At 44.7% G+C, this 12,354-nt stretch overlaps 1 protein-coding gene across 1 annotated transcript in view; it reads right to left on the reverse strand.

The window, feature by feature from the left end:
* RPS6KC1 (ribosomal protein S6 kinase C1) overlaps positions 1-12,354 on the reverse strand; it is a 307,376-nt gene that overhangs the window by 33,067 nt on the left and 261,955 nt on the right. Inside the window, exon 16 of the transcript XR_008999393.1 lies at positions 352-462. The gene's annotated coding sequence lies outside the window, so the exon portion shown is untranslated. The remainder of the gene's footprint in view (positions 1-351; positions 463-12,354) is intronic.

Below are 12,354 nucleotides of genomic sequence, written 5' to 3' on the forward strand. Positions count from 1 at the left end.
GCTTTCATGCTACAAAGGTAGAGACAACCAGGAGCAACAGAAACCATATGGCTCACAAAGCCTAAAATGTTTACTATCTTACCCTTTACCAAGAAGTTTACTGAGCTCCCTGCTAAACACCCAGATTCTGACCCACCTGTGCTTTGATTTCCTCTATGATAGAAGCCAAAAAGCAAAATATTAAATGTCAGCTTCCTCCATGGCTGGAGAGACAGTGTGAACCTGTTCTGGCCAATGAGATGTAGGTAGAAGTCCCTGTTGTAGACGTTCTCTCCATGAATGCCCTCTCTCCCCCACAGAAAAGGGCAAAGGCTATATAAAAGGAAGCATTTTGCATCTTGCCATTCTTACTTCTACCTTCTCTGCCAGATGCCCTCTGCCTGGAACACAAACACAACAGCTGGAGATGCAGCAGCCATCTTGCAACCATGAAGACAAAAGTCATCCCTAATCACGGTAGACCTGGAAGACAGAGGAGTTGGTCCTTGTTAACATCCATGAGTTGGTGCCCAGCACTGGATTATGTTCTCATTACCTCCAGACTCCTTGTTCTGTGAGAAAAATTAACCTCCTTCCTTATTTAGTTGCTCTATAAGGGTTCTCAACTACTCACAACTGGACTGAATCCTAACTGGTCAAGGGGATATATAGAAAGTGGTATTGGAGCCCAACAAGTTGGATGATGATGTAAAGGTAGAATTTGAACAGGAGTAAGAGTGAGAGAGAGATTAATTGGCCAATTGAGGAAGTGGAGTTGTATCTCTGAAGGCTAGAATTCCAAGGAATGAGATGTCAGTCCCCAAGGTAAGGCTGCTGGTAAATGTGGTACAACACTGTGATGACCTGGCTCTACAGAGGTTGGGAACCAGTTGTACCCACCAAGATTCAACTATGTATGTGATCTTATTGGCCTCCTGACCACATGTTCACCTACAGCATGACAGTTGAGTGGAGCAGAAAAGCATGCAGACTCTGGGGCCAGAGTGCTTAGGACCTATGACACCTAGCTGTGTGACTTCAGGTGAATTACTTAACTTCTCTGTGCCTCAGTTTCTTCATCTGTAAAAGAGAGATAACAATAGCACTTACCTAATACAGTTACTGTAAAGAGTACATGAGTTAAAGCCTTTAGAACAGTGCCTACTATATGGTATATAAAATATAAGCAGTAGCTATTTTTCCAGTTACTATTGCTGTAAAACTAATTACCCCAAAACTAAGTGTCCTGAAATAAACATCTCACTATGCCTGTGATGTTTGTGGGTCAAGACTTTGAACAAGGCATAGCAGGGATGGCTTATTCCTGCTCCGTGATGTCTGGAACCTCATCTAGGAAGACTCCAAGGCTGGCGGCAGCTTGACAGCTGGAAGCTGGACTGGTAGGAAGGCTTATTCACTCACATGTCCAGCAGCTGCGCTGGAGTGACTCAAAAGACCGGGCAAAAGCATTTGCATGTGGCCTCTCCGTGTGGCTTGGTTTCTTTGAAGCATGGTAGCCTCAGGGAAATCAGACACTCATGGGGGCAGCTCAGGGCTCCGAGCACAAGCGTTACAACGAGCAAGGTGAAAGCTGCATGGCCTTTACGCAGGATCAGAAATCACGCGTCCCCTGTGCCCACTCTACCGGTCAACACAATCTCATCATCACAATCACAAGCCCACTTAATTCACAGGGAGAAGAATCAGACTCCACCTCCTGATGGAGTGGCAAGGTCTACTGCAGAAGGGCAGGCAGGGTAGAAGAGACTGCCCTGGTCATCTCGGATCAACACACTCTGCCTGGGCTATTGTAAGTATTTCTGCTCCATAAAATTATGAACTGGTTTATCTCTGCTCTCAAACTCCCTTATCATTCCACTGATACAGCAAAGAGCGTGGCTGTAGAAACTGTGCTCCAGCCACTGTGCGTGGTTTCTCTGCTCCTGACAAACTATACACTAGTTGGGGAAAGAACTGTGCCCTCCACTGCATCTCTGTCAACATGTATAGAGCTCTTGCTACATAAAAAAGTGCTTACTTAATGTTCTTAAATGGATAAATGACTGAATCATACACTAATAAATAATCACATAAAAGCACTATATCCTACAACACATATGGGATTGGCAGACATTGCCAATCAGTCCCAGATCTTCATTCTTCTCTTCTTCCTTGGTAACAAAAGACAGATTTTATATCAAAGGATAACAGACAGTGTTGTTCATCCTTCCTTGTAGTTAGGTACAGGCGTGTAACTATGTTCCAGTCAAGAAGATGAAAGTGAAAGTGCTGCATGAGACAAGTACAAAAGTTGCTCAAAAGTTGCTAAGAGAGTCCTTTTGCCTTCTCCCCTTCCTCCTCCCACTTTCTGGAATGCAGATGAGATGGCTGGAATTTTAGCAATCATCAGGTGATCCTGAGGATGGAAACCAATGCTAAGGGTATCAGAGCAAAAAGCAAGAAGCCTGACTCCCAGATGACTTTGCTGGAGCTTCATGAGATGCGCCTCAGAAGTTGTTTAGCCACTGTCGTCAGGTCCCTTCCTAGCTGCCAGATGAAATTCCTCTGGTACACACAAAGAGCCTCTAATAGGACTTATATAATCACTCCTTCCTCTGAACTCTTGGGGGACTTGGGACCTTTCCTGTGATGTTGACCACACAGTACCTGGCATTACAGTACTACTTATTTAATCTCTCTAGTGTATCATGATTCTCAAACGCTAGGAACCATCCTACCTGTCCTGGAGTCCATACACAGCCCACACGCAGTGCCTACTACTTACTTGTGACTTGAATCTACATTTTTTTAGTACAATTATTATTGATCCTTTTATTAAGTGTAAACTTTTAAGTGGCATTTTACTATACTTGTGATTGTATGAATTGTGCCATTCCCTGGTCTCCCTTGGGTCCTAAACATGGAGAGAATAACACATCATCTCAGTCACCACAGGGAAGAATCCACCTAAGCTAACTTTAATTTAAAAATTAAGGATAGCATACTGCGGCCTTTCTTGTCTAGGGTGGGGCCACCACCTTCTGAGCTATGTGGAAGCTAGGCTACAACAAGGGGCAAAAACTAGCTGAGGCAAAGAGATTTCACAGACACCAGAAAGGGAGAGAGCAACGCTGAGTAACTGAGGCCCCACCTACCTGCCTTCAGTTATGCAGGCTGCCTACTGTCCTCCATGCACAGGAGCCACACTCCATTCCCTTTAACAGCTAAGCAGGTTTGAGTTGGGTTTCTGTCACCTGCAAGTGATAACACCCTCACTAACAGAAATTAAATTGCTTACATGCCTGTAAGTCTTAAAAAGCAGGGTTCAGGCTACTTATCCTGGGTGTTTTTGGGGTCTTCTTTGCATGAAGACAGGATGCTGGACCAACTGACATCTTCAGGTCTAACCCTGAGGGATGCAATGCTAGAAAAGGATTTTAAAATCTCCATGGGACTCAGTGTGCCTGAGCCTATCTTACAGCTGGAAATGTGAAGACATCAGGAAGCTGCAGGCAGAATGTGCAAAATTTCTTTTACCTCTTCATGATGTTCTGCCGAGTAGAGCGTGAATCCCTCACTGCCGTATTCCAATCAGTGCTGGAACCTTTAGCAAATGTCTAGGTGCCCACGTCCATCGTCCCTTTTGCTGTTCTTCTCCCTCTTTCTCTGCACACATAGCTCTCTTTGTACAGATTCCAGTTCTTAAACTTGGTATCTCTCTGACCCAGGCCTGGTACCTTGGCTTACAACAAGCTGAAGGTGAAGGTTATACACAAAAGGGGAAAAGAAGCTTTTAAAATAATTTACCATCTGTCAATCATTTTGGTGCAAATGTCCAACACATGCACAGCCCCAAGCGTGTGTATGTGCATGCATACACACACACACACACACACACACACACACACACAGGCACCATGCATGCGGACATGATGCAGGGGACATTCACTGCCATTCACAACCAAAGCTTGACCTATAAGAGACACACCCATGAAAGCCTCTGTGTGTGTGTGTGTTTTGTTTTTGTTTTTTTGATAAAAGTAACAGAGCAGCAGCAAAGAGCACAGAAGAAAAGGTCCTCTCCTTCCCACTTCCTGGAGCGTGTCTTGTAAGGTGGGAGTGTCTTTATGTGTGTGGCTGAATGGGTAGTAAGAATGACCACAGATGTGAGTCACAACCACAGGGCGGCTCACTGGTGTGTCTCATGCTGGGCTGCACCCCTCAGCACCAGCCCTGCGAGCCCTGGAGGAGGAAGTCGCCCACACCCAGAGCCAGCCGGGTTGTTTCTGGACTCCAGCCTGAACCCTGGCCTGGTTCACCCTTCTCCCTAACTTGCTCTTATCGGCAAATGGGAACAAACTCGATGCGACCCCTCCAGATGTTGGCAAAAGAATTCAAAGCTCAAGCCCAACAGATGGCAATGATGGCACTTTCTTTGGTCTCCACAAGTTAAGTAAGTCAGACCAGAGTTGGCCCTCATGAGAAAGCCACTGTGTTTGGACAAGGAGCCAGGGGCCTGCCTTTTAGCCTTGACCCAGCCCCTGCACCCCTGACTGCTCCAGGTATGATGTCTCACCCACAAAATAAAAACTAGACTAGCCCGTCTCTAAGATGCTCTCCAGTTCCCATAGTTCCTGATTCTGTGATCCACAGAACCCATGTCCAGGGCCAGTCATTCCGGCATCCTCCCCTTCCTTCGTGCATCTAGGGAGGCCCGGAAGCCAGCAGGACTACACAAGGGGCTCTGAGCAACGAACACCCAGCAGGAGGGAGACCAGGACAGGTGAAGCACTTGGCAACCAGCATCCCCCAGAGGGCTCCAAGCAGGCCCAGGGGTTCAGCTTTTGGACAGTGGTCTCCCAAGAATCACCTGGGAAGTTTATTTAAGTATGTGTACTCCTGGAGCCCACTGGATCTGAGACCAAGAAATGTTCATTGTACACATTACCCCAGGTGATCTCGATGCAGGTGGCCCACAGAGGACAGGCTGAGAGGCACTGGCGGGGGCCCCTGGTGCTGGCCCCTGCTTTTTGCCCACTCCTGTCCTACTGCCCACAATAGCCCTGGTGACCACAGGCAGAGGTGCCAATCTGTCTTAATGACAAGTGGTGGGAGCACCTGGCCCAGGCAGGCTCTGAGTCCGTGTAGAGGGAGTGCCTGGAAGCAGGCCATCCCAGGTTGGGTCAGTGAACATGGGACAGCAGCTCCTGGTGCAGCAATAGAGCAGAAGGAAGCAGACGTGATCATGGTGTTGCATGAGGGGAGGTTTTAACTGAGCAACTGAAATGGACAAGTGACCTTTGAAAGCACCTTTCAACCCTGAGGACTTCTGATGCTAAACAAATCAGCCTATGATAACAAAATAGGAAAGCAAAACATCCAGAGTGTCTACAGAGGCCTATAATACCTCCCAAAACACCTTTTCTGCCCCTGCTATACCACACATCACTCCTTGCTGATTTCATGGCTCGCGGCCTGGCTTCTCCACTACACTGCAAGCTCTAAGAACTCAGGGGCATCATTTAGCACAGCGCTCTCTCCAGCTGCTGGCCATGAGTCCTGTTCATAACAACAGCTGATCTGAATCTAGTATTTACTGGGTGCACTGTTCTAAATGCTTAACTCATGTTATCTCATTTAATTCTCATAACAACCTTACAAGAGAGGTACCTTTGTAATACCTATTTTGCAGATGGGAAAACTGAGGCAGAAGGCAGTTAAATAATTTGTCCAGGATCACACAACTAGTAAGTGGCAATGGACCCAGGCAGATCAACTTTAGGGCCTCTGCTCTTAAGTATTAAGCCATGTTGGCACATAGTAGGTGTTCAATAAAATATTTGTTGGATTAAAAACATCTCTGAAGTGTTTCCACCGAGTTTAACTGAGAGTTATTTAGGAGATCACCAATATATGAAAACAAAAAAGTCGAGCCAAGTACAAAATAAGCTAATATCCTGTGTTTTCTGCAAGAGACAAGCTTAATTAGAGTTTAGGTAATTAAAGCTTTCATGGTTTCTAAAAAAATACAATACGTTCATTTATGCAAATATACTCCAGAGCATGATTTTTGCAAAATGCTATGAAACTTGCTTCCCACAAACCATGACTTATAAATCTCCCTGAGAAGTGAGCATCACAGACTGTGGGAACCCACCAATTAATTGCCCCATGCCTGTGGTAGGCTGTGGATCTCTATTTAGAGTCAGTGATTCCAAGCAGTCACCCAGTTCCTGGGACCATGAGGGGCAGGCTGTGCCCCCAGGCGGGGTTTGAGTAGCTAGAACAGGCCCTGCCATCTGGTGCTGGAAATGACACCAACCTGTACATCTTACCCAGCCTTCTCCTCCTGGCCTCCTCAGCCACAACTTTCTGACTTCCTTTTATCTACCAGTTTGCCCATACTCTTCAAAGTAATTCAGCAGAATTGAAATGCCTGCTGGGAAAGGAAGCAACAAGGTGATTTTCCCAGGTCGGGTCAGGAGCACAATCGTGGGGGTTTCAGTGCCTTCAGGCACGTGAGGAGATTCTAGTTCCTGAGCCCCACATAAGCGCAGGGAGTTATCACCCATGAGCATGCGGATACCAGCAGCAAGGTCATTGCAGAGTCACAGCGCCAACTGACACTAAGAGCTTCACACACATGACCTTCGACCCTTCCAACAAGCAACTGAGGTAGGTCCTATTAGCTTCCGTTTTATAGGTGAAGAAACTGAGGCTCAGAGCAGTTGATCAACAGGCCCGAGATGGAAACAGAAGCAACAGCTGAGAGTCTCTTAGCCAGTGCCCTGGACCGCCTCCTTAGCTGGCTGAAAAAGCAGCCACTGCAGGTCTCAGTGGGACATCTGTTGTCCCCTGAGAGGAAGGATTCCAGCTGTGAGGGACCCTGAGTGCCAACTAAAAAGAGACCTTCTGGGACGGCCTCCACATCCGTGCTTCTGCTGCCCCTCCGCCCAGAACGCCTTCCATCGCGTTGTTCCATCACCGAACCCAACATACATGGAGGGAACCCCACCACCCTCTGAACTTCCATAACATTTCTTACTGTCCCTCTCATGGTGACTCCATTTTCTACATGTTGCAAAACATTGCTTACTTTCTTTTTTTGCTTATTGTTTTATCTACAACATGAAAGCTAGTCTTTATGCCTGACTCAGAACAACAGCTCAACCCTGAGAGACGCTAACACTTCAGTGAGGCCGAAATGAACTTCAAGGGCAACCTCCTCAGAAGGAAGCATCAGAAAGGACTTGGCCTGTTCGTTTCCCTCTACTTCACAGCCGCAGAATGCGCCTCTGCAGCTGGCAAGAAAGCCTGGACCCAGGACACTGAGAAGGAAGACGCAGAGTAAAGAGGTGGATGCAGGAGGCAGACGGCCTGGGTTAGAGCTGCTGTTTCAGCACTTACTGGCCGAGTGACCTTGGGTAAGTTACTTCCTCTGCTTTGCCTCAGTTTCCTCACCTGCAAAATTAGGATGAGAATATTCGCACCTACCCAGAGGACTGATCAAACAAGTTATCATATGTTCAGGGCTGAAACAGTGTGTCTGGCACATTTTGAGTGAGATTTAAGTGTATTTTTATCAGTATATGAATGGATGCAGCATTATCGGAGAAGCATAGCAAAGTGTTCATTTTTTCAATAGATACTGAGCGTCATCTCCATGCCACGCATTGCTCAAGACTCTGGGTAAAACACAACAAGCATCTTTATCCTGAAGAACTTATGTTCTAGCAGGAGGAGACAGATAACACAGGAAATAAGTAGATCCTACAGTACAACAAAGAGCACATTCTTTACTTTAGGAACTCAAACATATCATTTTCTAAGTGCCTGAGGACAACCATCTCATTTCATACCGCTCTTTTTTTTTTTTTACACAAAATGACCACTACATAACATCTGTCACCATATGTGATTACAACTTTTTTCCTTTTGATAAGAACTTCTAAAATCTGTCTTAGCAATTTTCGAATATACAATACAGTACTGTTAACTATAGGCACCATGCTGTACACTACATCCAAAGGACTTACTTATTTTATAACTGGAAATGTGAACCTCCCTTCACCCACTTCGCCCCTTTCACCACTCTTATTTCCCCCAGTGAAGTCACTCTAGGGTCCTGAACCTAAAGGTGCACAGTAAATGGAAACTGATTGACTGATTTTTAGGCAGATAGTGTAAGTACCCAACAGTACATACTTTGCTTACCTTGTCAGTGCCTTGGATGTTGATCTCACATGGAAGCTTCCAGAAATCCAGAATTGCATTTGCCTATGCCCATCTGAGTAGCAGGACCAGCCCAGAGTTAGCTTGCTGTTGTTCTTGTCCTTTTGGTCACCCTGGTGAGCTGTCTGTTCCTGACAGCAGCACCAAATGGTGGGCATTAAGGTGGGTGGTTTCAGGCAAGAGAGACAATATTAATCATAGAAGACATGACAGTCAAACCCAGCTGCATTAAAGTCACATCCAGTCACCTTCTGGATCTGTCTTCAGCCAGGAACTACAGAAGCCTCTTCCCCACCGAGGAGCGTCCAAGAGCCTGTGGTTGCAAGGTGAGTTTCCTTTGGTTTCTGTGACTTTTCATCTAATTTCTTTAGAAAAAGGACCTTCCCTCCCCTTGATACCCATCACATTTTGACCCCTCTCTCTCCAGAGCCCCAGTCTTACCACCAGCACTCCCCTCTCTCGATAAGAACACTTGGAGATTATAGCAACTCAAAGTGAACATATTTAATCTTTCACCATTTGCATGTTTCAACTAGTAATTTGTACTGTGCAGCTTTTATAGTATTTTATTTTTAAAATAGCATTCTTATTAGCAGTAGAGTATGTTGAAGAAAACCTAAGTTCACTGTCAGCACTTCCATGCTCATTCTGTTTTGCTCGTCCCTCCACACATTGCTCATTACACTGAAAAGTCTTCTTGCACCTGAGGGAGGGAGGGAGCGAGAGAGAAGAAGGAAGGAAGGAAGGAAGGGAGAAAAAAGAAAGAGAGCAAGAGGGGAAAGAAGTAAAGAGGGGGGAGGAAAGAAGGAAGTTCACGTCCAGTGCTGAAGCAGTTTCACCAAATCTGGAGTTGATTCCTGACTTGCTTCTTCCTTCACAGCCTTTCCCCCCAGAACTCTCTCTCCTCGCCCACAAGAGAAAACCACCATCTCTTCCCATTTTAAAGAACTCTCAAGTGTCCTGCCACAAGCCCCACCCTGGGATCACATTTGATGTAAATGAACAGAACGTTTAACATGCCAATAGCTGCATTTCAATCATTTCTCCCTAAGAAGATAGGGTAGATTCTTGAATCTGATCTGAGTGGCTAAAAAGATTCACACCAGTGACCCCCTCCCAAAGTAACATAAGAGTCTTTCCCACAGCTCAGTCCCGGCCTTCACCCTCAGAGCTCCAGAACCCATTTCTGGCAGTTAAGCAGGGCCCTTTGTCACGGTTTGCAGGCATCAAGGCTACAGAGATCCCATGATCCCTTTGCTCACTCAGCACCAGGCCACACAGTCAAAATGCATTTTCACAGCCGTTTCCTGACCGTGTCACTCAGTTCTAGGCACTTGACGATACTACCTCAAAATGACAAACCCACCAGAACACCCTTTCATCCCCATAACCACCTGACGTCTTACAAAGGCTGTATTTTCAAGACAAAGAATTACACAGATCCTCCTCTACCAGGCAAATCATACCTTTTTTTCTCCTGGCGGCTCCAAAGCCACTCTCACTGGATTCCAAAAATTGCTGCATATTTGCAGTATTTAAGGATTTGGTTAGCAAATCTACACTTGATCATTTGAAACCCTATGTGCCTTTATGGACTTTATCCATATCAACATTTGGCGTTTAACTTTTCCTGCTGATAAGTCCTCCACTTCTAAATTCATTTCATCTGTCTCTACTGCAAGCTGGCAATAACCTTTAAAATATTCAAAACTTTTGGCCCCATAATTCTACTTCTAAAAATGTATTCTAACGAAAATGATCAGAGCTGCCCATGAAGGTCTGGTAGAAAACATTTCATTGCAGTGTTCATTATAAAAGTAGATATGCAATTAATTTATTAAATATAATCCAAAAATAAACTAAATCTAAATAATATAGGAATAATCTAGTACAATTTTGTAGCGCCATCAATGGCTATATTATGCAGCCATGAAAATGTTTCAAAAAATATTTAATGACAGAGAAACATACCAGACAGGATACAAATTTGTGTTATATGTATGTTTGTGCACAGAGAAAAAAAGACATACAGGAAATACATAAAAAATGTTAAACACTGTCACCTCTGGGTGATAGGATAATATGTAATTCTATTTTCTTTTTGTCTTGAACATTTTCCAAATTTCCTATAATGAATACGTATTACTTTTATAATCTGAAAAGAAATGTGTTTTTAAAAACCATTCCAACTCTTTAATTAATTCAGCTGTCCTTTCCTGGCCCTTCTCCAGCCCCATTATGTCATTCTTAAGAAGCAATAGTCAATATGGTCCAGGATTTTCCAGGTGTCCACTTTTGGGAAATCTGATTACTAACTCTCAGAGGCAGTGCTCTCTCGCCCTGTCTCTCTCTCACGCACACAGAGCCACATCTGCCCCAGAAGGATCCACCCTATTTACCAGGACTCTTACCTGTTCTTTTGCTGATAAAATGAATGCTCTGCTTGCACCCAGATCAAAATATCATAATAACCATCTAGCTGCACATGCACATGACAGAAAGAACAGGTCAGTTCTGAGCACAAAGCTCTAAGACTGGTCTCCAATTTGTTTTCCACCCACATGTGACCCTAGAGATGTAGGGCTTTAATTAGGGAAGGAGAATAGGGAGGGGGTTAAGGTGCGGGAAGAGGAAGGAGAGAAGAGAGAGAGAACAAGGAAAACTTTCCGAGTGGTCATGCTATCCCCAAGCTTTCTGCAAGGGAACAGACTTCAGGATCAAGGTTTAGCCAGGCAAAATGAAGCAACATGCCATCCCACAACTTTTTCTTGGGGTCTAAATACACACCCCCCAAGTCCTCCCAAGTTCTCAAATACCTGTGGACTTATGAGAGAATTCAGACCCAGAGGTCGGCCAGGAGTTGGGTGAAGATTTGGGGAAAGGTGGGGTATAGTGTCACAGACTTCAATACGAAAACAGTCTGACAATCATCGACATAAATGTTTATATTTCCCATGATGAGATTTCTCTGTCACTGGGAACAGAAATGTTAATAATATTTTATCACATGCTTGATCAATGACCTGGCAAGTTTGAGCATCACTGCCACATCCAGTAGTACCACTAAGCCTCAGCAACTTCATGTAAAGACAGAAGGTCTGCTTTCCAATTCTGTTTTTGAAATACTTAAGTATAATACTGTTTTGTTGCCCAGGTGGTCTGTGCTTTCGGGTTTGAGAAGGTTTTCAGGTTTTACAATTTGGGTTCAATCAAGAAGTAAATTCCCTGGAGATGCCCCTTCTGTCTTTAGGACCTATTTAGGGTCCTCCTTAGGGTCTGATGAACTTTAGGATTGTGAACTTGAGAATGAACTGGGGAGCTTGTCAAATATACCTCCTTTAGGATCCTCTTCAGGGTCTGATGAACTTTAGCACTTGACTGCAGGCTGAGTCATGCCAGATGCAAATATTGTAAGACGGCAAAGTGTCCAGAAACCTGAGGAACCTGGGGTGGGGAAAGCAGGCTTGTCACATGAACATCTTTACAATGCACCCAAGTATCATACAGCTAAAACCATCCCAGTGGTCATGTGATACCCTCCTACGGGGCCGCCCTGATGGTGATTAATGGCTTAGGGTATGGGAAAAACGTTAGGGGTAAAAGAGGGGAAAAAATTCACAAGACCTGCATCTGGTGAATAAAATATGCAAACTTTTTTTTTTTAATATTTAGCCTTTCCAAAACTTAGGAAACTTGTTAGAAAAGAGTAATGAATACACCAGGAAAGTTGCCCAAGAAAGCCAAAGAAATTTTCAATCTGATTTCAGAAAAGGAGCCTAGGAATGAAACCTGTGTATGGCTGTGTTACTGCTATGTTTTCTTTCTGCCCTTTGACAAATTCAATCACCTATTCACTCATTCATTCCATTCAAGGAGTGCTTATTGAGCACTTACCATGCCAGACACTGTACTAAGTGTTTTACAGACATTATCTCCTTTCCCCCTTTCACAGTCTTACCTGCTAGGATTTGTTGTTACAGAGAGGAGAGAGACAAGCAAGGAGTTACAGCTTTTCTATTCTACCCAGAACTACTGAAGCAGCTTAGAAAAGCTATAGTCCACTCTTGCTACATCAGTTAGGACTATTTCAGCTGCAAGCTGCAGAAATACCAACTTCAATTGCCCTAAATAACATGAGAATTT

The sequence above is a fragment of the Manis pentadactyla genome, chromosome 9 (genome assembly GCF_030020395.1).
Source record: "Manis pentadactyla isolate mManPen7 chromosome 9, mManPen7.hap1, whole genome shotgun sequence".
Lineage (NCBI taxonomy): Eukaryota > Metazoa > Chordata > Mammalia > Pholidota > Manidae > Manis > Manis pentadactyla.